Source organism: Uranotaenia lowii, chromosome 2, assembly GCF_029784155.1.
Source record: "Uranotaenia lowii strain MFRU-FL chromosome 2, ASM2978415v1, whole genome shotgun sequence".
In the NCBI taxonomy this organism is placed as follows: Eukaryota; Metazoa; Arthropoda; class Insecta; order Diptera; family Culicidae; genus Uranotaenia; species Uranotaenia lowii.
The window spans coordinates 178595857-178607773 of record NC_073692.1 but is presented as its reverse complement, the minus strand read 5'-3'; positions in this window follow the sequence as shown (position 1 = coordinate 178607773).

The window sequence follows — 11917 nt, the reverse complement described above, 5'->3', positions numbered from 1 at the left end:
AAACCCCGCATGTAACGAATGCGAAGATAACAAACTGAGAAGACTTAAACATCGATAGATGCGTTTCTGAGTTAAAGGGAGCTTATCTGAGCGATCACATATCATCTTTTTGTTCGTCCGCACTACAAGTTCTCGCTTGTGGGGCGGACCACGCTAAGCCTACTAATGTGTGGTGGTAGATGCAACTCTATCTGTATCTACCACTTCATAGTAGTAGGCTCGTGAGGAACAAAAATTTGGTATGTGATGGTAATGCTTCTAGACAAATTCTACCCGCTCATTTTCACCATCTTTCATTTCTTCTAACCTTCTATCCATCTATATAAAAAAAATTTCATAATCTTTAGATGTCCCTACTAAAAAGGACATCACTTTTCACCGCTAGGCCGATAAATCAAAGTAACATTGTACATAAATTTAAGCCAATATGAAACATGCTTAAAGACATGACGCGCTTTGCCCCGCCTCGACATTTTTAATTAAATTCGCTTAACTAATATAAATAATTATGAACTAGGAAATATTTTGTTTTTTGATGAATGTAAAAACACATGTTTATCATTACAACAGATGACAGGTGGTTTTTTGCTTTTAGTTTGCATAATTCCTTTCGAGAAAAGTTGAAAAATTGCAAGAAAAACTCCTAAACAATTTTTTTTTCGTTTTTTTACTATTTTCACAAATTTTAGCGCACCAAAATTAATCTAAATAAGCGCTTAAATTCTTTGCACCTCAGAAAAATGTGAATTTTGTGACTTGTATAATTTTTCAAAGCTGTTTTGATTTTGAAAACTCAAGAACACGTATGAAAATTTATAGTTTTTTGTATATATTTGCGATGCCTTGAAGACCATTTCGCATGACAACACCAATTACAGTAATTTTTTGGTCTGTAGGTAAAAACTAATTTTCTGAAAATAAAAATGCTGCATACATTTAGGGGTTGAATAATCCTATGGAAAATTCTACAAGCTGAAATCATAAAAATAAATGTTTGGGTGAATGAAATTTCAATGTATACAAACGCGTGATGCATGATTTATTTTTAAAAAAAAATTGGTTGATTGTTCGAAAAATATTTTTACACCAACAGTGTTGATATAGCATGAGGAAACCATTAAAAAGTTTGTAGGCAATATTTTCAAGCCAATCCGTCATACTGGGTAAAGCATAAAAAATGTCGATTTTTCAAATTTTATATAAAAATAATAAACTTAAAAAAAACTATTAAGTTAAACATTGATTCAGTGTGGTGTTATATAAATGTTGTATCCAACCGCGCTGTTGCGCCCCGTTCGACGATACTAAAGAAAAAAATTAAATTTTCTCAATTTTAAAATATTTAATTGAAAAAAAGGTATGTATTTCTGTCATCATAAAAGGGCTTTTTTCATTTTTGAATTAAAGATTTTAGTTAATTTAACAAATTTGTTGAAGACTGCAAAGCGTTTGCTTTCGAAAATATAAGATTTATTTTGTTTTGAAATGGCTTTGAAATTTTATCAAATTTCTAAATTTTTGAAGAACTGTATAAAAATATTTTGTTCTTTACCATTTCTGGGATTTTTATCCTATGCAGATGAATTATTCCTTACAGGAAAAAAAGTTAGGTTTCATTTTTAGAAGTCAAAATTACTCACAGTCCTCTAAAAAATTGTTAAACCTTTATTTTGAATTGGAAAAGTGTTATGAAATTTATGCAATTTTTTTAAATTTTTTATCATTTAAAGAAATTGAAATTATATATCTACCAAGGAATAAAAAAACATTTTTCACTGTATTCATTCAATTTTTTATTGCAAATTTGTAACTTTTCGAAACGGAGGTCTTCAATTTCATTTCATTCGTTTCAGATTTGAATAAGATAAATAGTTTGTATGAGAGCTTAAAATTCTAGGGCAAACAAATGAAAGTAGGGTTCACAATGCTACAGAATTACATTGTTTATTTTATTTCAGAATTGAATTGCGATTGAGGAACAAGACTCTTCGATCACAATTCACGATGAGAAATGAATTTTCAAATACCTATCCAAAAAAATTTAGCATGTAATAAAATAAAAAAGTTTTAAAAATATTTTCTATTACAAATTAATTATCTCTCAAACGCAAAGATTTAATAAGAATCATAAATATTTCATTATTTTGACCTTGCGCTGATATAAAAAAGGTCAGGAAAAAGAAATTATTGAAATTTTTATTGAAGTTTCCTTTTTTCAACAACAAGTGTATTGATCTCACGAAGCAATAATTCTGAATAATCTTTTATTCAACATTTTCTCTCGTTGAAAATGATTTATTCGCTGAATGAAGTTGTATCAAAATATATCGAATTATGTATGTATTGAAAATGGAATAAAAAAGTTATACATTTTCTCTCATTTTGAAACTTTTCAAAGTATTTTTGATATTTAAAAAATAAGAACCCTTTCCAAGAGTAAGCCCACATTGGACAAATGGATAGGAACCCTATCAAATCGTTAACTTTGAAGAAAAAATGAAAATGGAAATTTTGGGAGGGCCAAGGGGAATGTGTGAAGGTAAAATTCCATTTGTATTTTGAAGCTCAAACTAATAAGCAATTATAATTATTTTTGCCCCTAAATGTAGGCAGCATCATAGTTCTTTTTTAGATTATAAATATTTTTAAAATAAAACGTTGCAAATCAAGGTTAAATTGATAAACTGGTATTTGTCAATATTATGAAGGTATTTTGTATACTTAATGATCAAGAAAACTTGTTAAAATCGTCAGAATAGAGACTGATCAATGTCACCCCAAAGCATCAAATTCTGAACGAAGACGAAATTGATTTTTTAATCAAATTCAAAGTGGCCTAATAAATTTCTGCATTCATGTGTTATGTTCATAGGAGTCCAGTACTGGTTTTAAAAATATGAAACATGCCACATTCCCTTTAACAGAAAAAACAATCGAAATATATTGAAAAAAATGATCAATATTACCCCGGATTACGGTACTTCTGGTTTAGTTCAATGAGTTCAAATTGACCGAGAAGGGGCAGTTTGCAGAACACCAACTCCTTCCCAACTCTTTCAAAACTTACCTTTTTTCGCTAAATATTAAAGTTGTTTTTATTGGCAGGTTTTTGAAATTGTTTAAAATCACTCCCCAACGCCTCACCACCATCCCTATAGGATCACACCGACTATGACTACAAGTTATTTTCGGACGTCTCGATGAAAGAGTTTAGCATTTTTGCGCAAGTTTGCGCAAAACTAATTTACCCCACTGCTCTTTGATTGGTCTTTTTCTTTATTTTCAAATACAGGAAAAAAAAAATAGTAAAATTTTAGTTCAGTTATGAAAAAATCGGAGATTTTTGGATTGGCAATTCCAGTCAAATAAAATAATGATTAATAAACAGCACATTTACATCGTATCCTTTTTCTAAGGAGAGGCGACAACGTTTTTGAATTATGAAAAATGGAAAATGACCATTAAATACTGCTACTGGAAAAATGAATTCCAAATAAAAGAAAGCGAATAAATCTTCCAGTCAAGGTGTTCGAAGTTGAATTCAATCGCATCGTTTTTTTGCGCTACCTCAACAGATTACCCCCGCTCAGATTAGACTCGATGACACGCTCGAAAATCATTAACACTTCTATTTTCCTTTTCCATCACCCCAGCCAAGCTCCCAGAAGCAGACAGAAGAAAGAAGCTTCCCTCTCGAGGTTCTGTTTTCGTTCCAAGCTCTGCTCAACCAGAGACGTGAAAAACGTGCCGGAAGATTTTCATCCGCAAATGGTACAATTTAGTGCTACTCTTTACGATTCACTTGACTGAGCTTTTTTTTTCTTGGTTTGGTCTATGCTTCACCGAAGACGATCTCCATTCCTTGAAGATGAACAGCTGAGAGAATGCAGATAGAAAAAAGCAACCCAGAGTTTCGTGTAAATCATCTGACCCTGGGCCATATCTCCTTGCAAAGGCAAAAAAAGTCGCAGAGATCGTGGGTGATTATGATTATGACCTGGAGCCGGGTAAAAGAAAAATGAGGAGAAAGATAGCCAATAATGGCTTTAATGGCTGGTTTAAGTGGAAAACATAAATTAAAAGAGAATGCGCGATGCTACACCAAATTAAACACAATGTTCATTTTTTTTTTATTTGTGCACTGACTGCCTCCAGTCCATTTGGCAATGCCCGAAGATAGAATCAGTTTGTTGATGGAGTATTAATTTCGGTAATCCATTGACTTTAACGTTTATCTAAGAAGACGATTGAAAACGTGTTGTTTTCGAAATGACCCCCATAATTTGTAAATGATTGATTCCTTGAGAAAAATATTCGCCCGAGGAAAAATATTGGTCACTTAGTCTCCAGTCCCCAAAAGGGACTGGGCCAAGCTGATAAGAAACTATGACGAAGCACAAAAAAGCAATGGCGTTAAGCGAAAGTGCAACAAGTTACGTGAACCCAAAAATGGAAAACGGGCAACATTACGTTACGTAAAACTTTCACCTGGGGACCAGAATCGAGTCACTATGTGAGTTGGAAACACCTACCTTTTCATGCAGTAGGAAAGAAGAGATAAAAAAAATTCGAACAGCATACTGAATGATTGCATTAAATATTCACTTGTTGCATTGGTCTGGTTTTGGAGCCAAGTTGTCTGTCGCTAAGATTCTTGGACTTGATTGAATTTTCAATTTTGCAGCAACTGCATTAGAAGGTGATGGTTGGTTGGTTGAAGAAAAAATTGTCCGAGAACGAAATTGACAACAACATGATAAATATTTAACGATGCATTAATGCAACACCGACAAATGTTGTCGGTTGTAATCGAAAATTAGGTGGCTGCACCATATTGACTCTTATTTTGTTTTACAAATGATACCATCACTTAAAGCTTTAGGATACGATATTATTATCTCTTAGAATGATAAAAACGGAACTTTCAAAATATTTGTTAAAGGATAGATAAAGGTGATACGGTCAAAATTCGGTCAAGGGAAAACGCTTGTAAATCGGTGAAATCGTTTATTTAAAAAATCAAATTAAATTTCTTTTTCAAGTTTATTTAGTTTAAAATTCAGGAAAAATATTCAGTTAGGCTTCCGCTTTTCCAAATCCGAATCGCCGGGCCTTGCGTTTAACCCCTGCGTACCACTCCTTGGCCTCTTTACCGTAATGGCAAGATGCCAAATCCAGCCAAAACAGTACGGAACAACCGTGTTTCTTCAGGAAAGGCAGCAGACGTTTATTTAAACACTCTTTCACGTAAATTTCTTGGTTGACAGTCCCGGAAGCTATGAAAATGCTGCTTTTCAAGTCACAGGTACAGATGGCTTGCCAAACCAGATGTTTCTTCGTGAACTTTGAAAGTTTCATGTGCTTGAAAATATTTGATACCTTTCCCCTTCCTTTTGCCGCATAAAACTCCTGTCCCGAAAGCTGCTTGTAGTCGGCTTTGACGTAGATTTCGTCGTCCATTACCACGCAATCAAACTTCGTCAGCAGCGTGTACAGCCTCGCGATTTGGAGTCACTACCTTCTTGTAAGTCGATAGTCCGGCTCGAGTATTGGCTCGATGCACGGTTGTAGACGATACACTCATCTTATTTGCGGCATCTCGAGGAGAGAGGTTAGGGTTTCGCTTGAAACTACCGGTAACTCTCTTTGTCGTCTCAGCGGCTTCCGGTTTTCGATTTTTCCCAGATCCAGACTTCCTGGCTGTCGACAAACGTTCCCCAAACACTTTAATTACATTTGTAACGGTTGATTTGGCAACTTTTAACAATTTTGCCAGCTTTGCGTGCGAGTAGCTCAGATTTTCGCGAAGCGCGAGCAAAATTTTGATATGCTGCTTTTCTTCCTTGGACGGCATTTTGACAACTGAAGAGTGAATTCCAAAATTAAAATAGGAGCAACATTCTACACACACACACTTTCAAAATGTGGGGTGTTCAGGTTTTTTTAATGCAAAATTGAAAGAAATACGTCAAGTTGATATTGACCAAATTTTGACCGTTTCACCCTTTATCTGAGTAAATCTCTGGATTGAGCTCCATAATAATCGTTAAATCACAACAATGGCGTGATTGGTAGAATAAGGACAAGGAGCTCAGATTGGCAAGGCTGCTGCAACGAATAATTAGTTCTGATTCGCCCTCTGGTAGAAAGACGAATTGACACAGGAAGCACAGATTTTTAAAGCTGCTGCTACGAAAGAAAAAAAGGTTTTTGATTTGACCTCCGGTAGAATGAAAGATTGGCACAGGGAGCACAGATATTTCAGGCTGCCTGCTATGAACAAAATTGTTTCTGATTCTGCTCCCGGAAAAAGACGGAATTTTTAAGGCAGCTTCTGCTGATTGTTTGTTTTGATTGGGTCTTCCAGTGGATAAAGCCGGAATGGCTTTGGAAGCGCAGATTTTTAATACTGCTGCTGCTGTTTGTTTCTTTGTTTTGGTTTGGCTTTACGGTGAATAAAGACGGAATTTGCTAAAGAAGCACAGATTTTCTGGCAGCTACTGCTTATTGTTTACTAAAATGTTACAGATCGGTGGAAAAAGACGGATTTGGCTCAGGAAGTACAAATTTTTAAGGCTGCTTTTGCTGATTGTTCACTTTGATTCGGCTTTCCGGTGGAAAAAGACGGAATTGGCTTAGGAAGCGCCGATCTTCAAGGCTGCTGTTGCTGATTGTTTGTGTTGATTTGGCTTTCCGGTAGCAAAAGACGGAATGAGCTTAGGAAACGCAGGTTATAAAGGCTGTTTCAGTTGATTGTTTGCTTCGAATTGGCCTTCCGATGGAAAAAGGCGAAATTGGCTCAGGAAGCGCAGATTTTTAAAGCTGCTTCTTTTGATTGTTTACTTTGATTTGGCTCTCCGGTGGAAAAAGACGGAATTGGCTTAGGAAGTGCAAATTTTTAAGGCTGCGGTTGTTGGTTGTTTGTTTTGATTTGACCATCCGATAAAAAAACGGAATTGGCTAGGGAAGTACAGATTTTAAAGGCTGCTGTTGGGGGTTGTTTGTTTTGATTTGGCTTTCCGGTTAAAAAAGACGGAATTGGCTTAGGAAGCGTAGATTTTTAAAGCTGCTGCTGATGCTGATTTTTTCATATAGATTTGGATTTTTAAAGCTACTGCTGCTGATTGTTGGTTTTGAATTGACTTCTGGTTGGAAAAGCTGTTCCTAAGAATACTATCGAACTATTCCGGTTCTCGTAAACAAAGAAAGAGTGACAGGAAAAGCACAGTTTGAGAAAACTGTTGCTAAGAATGTTTTCGGATTATTCCGGCTCTGGTTAACAAAAATAGATCAATAGAATTAGCGCAGATTGGGAAGGCTTTAGTGATGAATATTTTCGGATTGAAAGAAGGATATGCAGAAAATGTAGATTTGAAAGCTTTAACTGAGAATGGAATGTAGAATTGAGAAGAGGTATACTTGGAATATAAAATTTTGTATTTTATTAAACGCAAAAGTCTGTAAATAAAAAAATCTATTGCAAATAGAATTGAAAAGGAATATAGAGATGAGATTAGGGATATGCAGAAATGAAATAAAATTTGTAGGATGGAGAATAAAGATGTGGAATATGGAATAAAAATTAAGGATAATTGCTAAATAAAATTTTGTGGCAACACTGGGCAAAACGAACAAAACAAAGTCAGTCGATCTATTCTTGTGAGTAACCGACACGTGTCTGAGTGAGTTCCTGAATTGAGATTCATAAAAATCGTTAAACTACGACAATTACCTACAAAAAATTGTTATTTGCATGAGTTATTGGATGAAAAGTTATGTTTGCTGTACAACAAACTTGAAAGGTAATTTTTTTAGTATCAGTCCACAGTGGTTTAAAACTCGAACATCTTGATCTTGAGGTTTTTGAAGGCATAATTGTCAAAATAGCTTTATGGTCTGTTCTAAAATGTTTCATCATTTTTAAATGCGCATATTTTGCGTACTTTTAGACTTTTAGAGATATTGAACAATAAAAACATGCCATTTAAAAAAAATCTCCCAAAAAGTACCTTTAAACTTCAAAATAGTGACTTGACTCCTTCAATAAAGTTGTTAAGTTTTACAATTGTCACAACTCTCTCATACAAAGTTTGTCTCAAAACTCGCTCCGAAATAAAATATACGAATTTTTCGTGTTTTGGGGTATGTTTTTGAAAAAACATCTTTAAACATGTTGTTTAAAAAAAAAAGAGCTTTGACGTCCTCAACGAAGTTTCTTAAAATTTGATGATCTAAAACTTTTCTGAAGACGTCATAGTGGTAAAATGATTAATACAAAAAATAGAGAAATTATCTCACTTAAAGATGAATTGATCAAGAAAAAATTTACTATAAAATATGCGCATTCAAAAATGATGAAATACTGTAGAACATACCATAAAGCTATTTTGACATTTAAGCTTTCAAAAAGCCCATGATCACATTTTCGAGTTTTAAACCACTGTGCAGCGGAAAAAAACAATGAAAACTTGTAAGAACCCATCTTGTTTTTAAAAGTCTTATCTTATTTTTCCAGAAGAATTTATTACGGAATAATTTGAAAACCGAAGAATTTTTTTGTCAAAACTCGTTTGAATGAGTATATTTATCAAATATAAACATAAAATATGTTCCTGCATTGCAGATGTCTATTAATAACTATCGAACAAAACTCAAATTAAAATGTTAACACAGTCAACTCCTATGAGTTCTATGTGGAGTTCGTTGAAAAAGTGACAAAAAGTTGTTGAACTCGAAATAAAAAATTAAGAAAAATTAATTTCAAGTGATTTTATCTTAAATAATCGCACATATATTTTGAGGTTGATCCAATCCTATATGTGTCAATCAGCTTTTATTTAAAAAAAAAACATAAAACTACACTTGTCTTTAAAAATGTTGTTAAAAAAAATTCTTCTCCCTCATTTTCATCATCTTCAATTTCTTTTTAATTTTTATCCGTGCAAAAGATTCCAAATCTTTAAATTTTCTTACTAAAAAGAATATTATTTTCACCAATAGTACCAATAAGTTTGCTCACAAACATAACTAACTGTGCTAAAAGTTCTTCATAAAAAATACATAACAATGTTTCATTTCTAACACAAACTGGTGGAAATCGTTTTTTTATTTCTTTAAATACTCGAGCTAGTGTTCGTGTCGCTGAATATCAAGAATAACAATCTTTCATTTTTCGATTGTTGGTCGAATAGGACTATTCTCTACACTTCTACTCCTATGCGTCTTTTTAAGAACAATTTCAGCAAAAAAAAAAACAACACCCCTTAAAATGTACCACAATATAGAGGAGACTCTACTCTATACAACGCACTATTTTAGAAAATAATCTATCGGAGAGTCTTGAACAACTTTTTTTAAAAGCATTTCGAACAAAACATACAAGAAAAAATTTCAAGTTTCATGGAAAGATTATTTCAAATTTTACATTCTTGAAGAAAGATTTGTATGATTCCTTCAAAAATAAATATATAAATATATCACTTCGGTAGTGCCATAAGCTAGTGATCAAAGTGTTTGTTGTTTCTGAGTTATTGAGATTTTTCTTTAATATTTAATGGTAAAAAGTGTCAAATTAGTGTATGCGAATTTAATTGGAATTGATCCTCCAGATGAAGAAACACAATTTTCTATTCCTGTGAAAAAGTTGAAATAAAGAACGAAATGTCAGAATATGAAGAGAAGGTGTTTTGTATCCATAAATAATAACTTCAAAAATTTAGAAAAGAATTTATTCATCAAAAATTTTGTCAAAATTGATAAATTTCGGAAAAAATTGAAAATACTGGAAAAATAATCTTGAATTGGCTTTCAAATCATGTGGCAACAATGTTGCAAAACAACAAGAGCACAATACTCAAGGTGTATTCAAAACTATATGTTCCCCCTAAAGGATTTATTTGAACTTTGAAAAACTATACTAGGTATGAGTGGTTTTAGAAAAAAATAGGAAACTATTTATTTCAATAATCATTGAATGTGTGCATTGTTTGATTGCGGAAAATTCTATTTTATCATGATGAAACAATTTGGATATCTTTCCACATCGAATTTCCAGTTTCAATAGAGCTTCAATATTATTTTAAATAATATTAATTTTTTATATTATTTTTTTCTTTTAAGAGCATTGAATGTTGTCACACGCATGAGGAAAACTCTGAAAAATATTACCATAATCCGGGGTAAGATTGATAATTTTTTTCAATATTTTTCAATTTTTTTCTGTTAAGGGGTATGTGGCATGTTTCATATATTTAAAACCAGTATTGGACTTCTATGAACGTAAAATATGGTTGCAGAAATTTATTACCCTATATAAAATTTGATTAAAAATCGATTTCGTCATTGTTTAGAATTTAATGGTAACATTGATCAGTCTCAATTTTGACGGTTTTGCTACAAAAGCTACACCAAAACTATACATTTACTAAGAAAAAAAGTTGAACTCTCACATCAACCAACTTGCTGCTTCAAAACGCTTTGATTTCATCAGGAAGTGTGGTTTTTGAGAGCCTTCGAAAAAAGAGGTATTTCAAGATTTTGAAATAACTTTTTTACTTACATTTGAATTTTTTGGAAACGAACCAAGTTTTTCCCAATTTGAAACTCAACTTAAAGGTTTTAAAACATATAAAAATATTTTGAGCTTTTTTAACTTTGTAGTTGTTGATGATTATGTGGAAAAATTTCATGTCGATCAAAGTTACCCCGGTGATTAATTTTACCCCGTTTTACGGTACAACGTTTAATAAAATCCTTTTTTCATCGTGATTTCTGAATTCGTTGAAATTCGTTAAATCGTTTTTGTATCGTTTTTTTAAACTGTTCGGTAAAAAATCAGAAATTTTTGAAAAGATTTGCAATTGTTTGAATTAAATTGGTTTGAATTAAAGTGAATTGGTAAATCTTTTATAGCGAGACATGTAACTCAGTAGTTTAGGCGTTAAATTTAGATCTTCTGGGTTCATTGCAGCCAGGCATTCAGTTTTCCATTCATGTCACAAGAATGTGAGTATTTATTTTGGAACACTTTTCCAAAGAAAAAAGATAAGTCATGTACTATGTATTTAATAAAAAATCTTAAAACAACGACATATGAGGAAAAGAACGAGTCGCTAGTCGCATTTTTTTCTTATGAATTTGACATAATCCCGTCTTTGATGGCAGCAGAAGTATAAGTATAAGTATAAGTATAAGTATAAGTATAAGTATAAGTATAAGTATAAGTATAAGTATAAGTATAAGTATAAGTATAAGTATAAGTATAAGTATAAGTATAAGTATAAGTATAAGTATAAGTATAAGTATAAGTATAAGTATAAGTATAAGTATAAGTATAAGTATAAGTATAAGTATAAGTATAAGTATAAGTATAAGTATAAGTATAAGTATAAGTATAAGTGTTGCCAGAACCAAAGAGGTCTGTATATGTACAAGTATAATAATTAGTTAAAGTATGTCTACGATTTGATTAGAAAATATTTTTTGTTTAGACTCAAAACATTGTATCAAGTTTTTTTATGTACGAGCTTGGTATATGTGTGTATTGTAAAACAGAAATACATTTTTTTTCGTACCTGTTACTGATGCTGTAATTATGTTGTTGTACTTTTTCAGTATGCAAGAACCATTTGTTAACGGCAATCCAGATAAAGTTTACATCGTGAGTCTCAACAAAAGATAACTGCACCGTTCTGATTAACCGCCATCCAACCTCACAAAACGAGCATGTGAAAAAAGATAAACTTTACATGTTCCGTAGCTACTTACCTGTTTGATATTGTTTCATCCATGGTTCTCGAACAATTTGCTGCTCTTTATGCTAGGAAAATTCTCAGCAACACACCACACAGGACGTACGTTTGGAACAAAGTGGCTCGGAAATTATGTGCAAATGTTACCATCAGCTCAACTTGGCTTG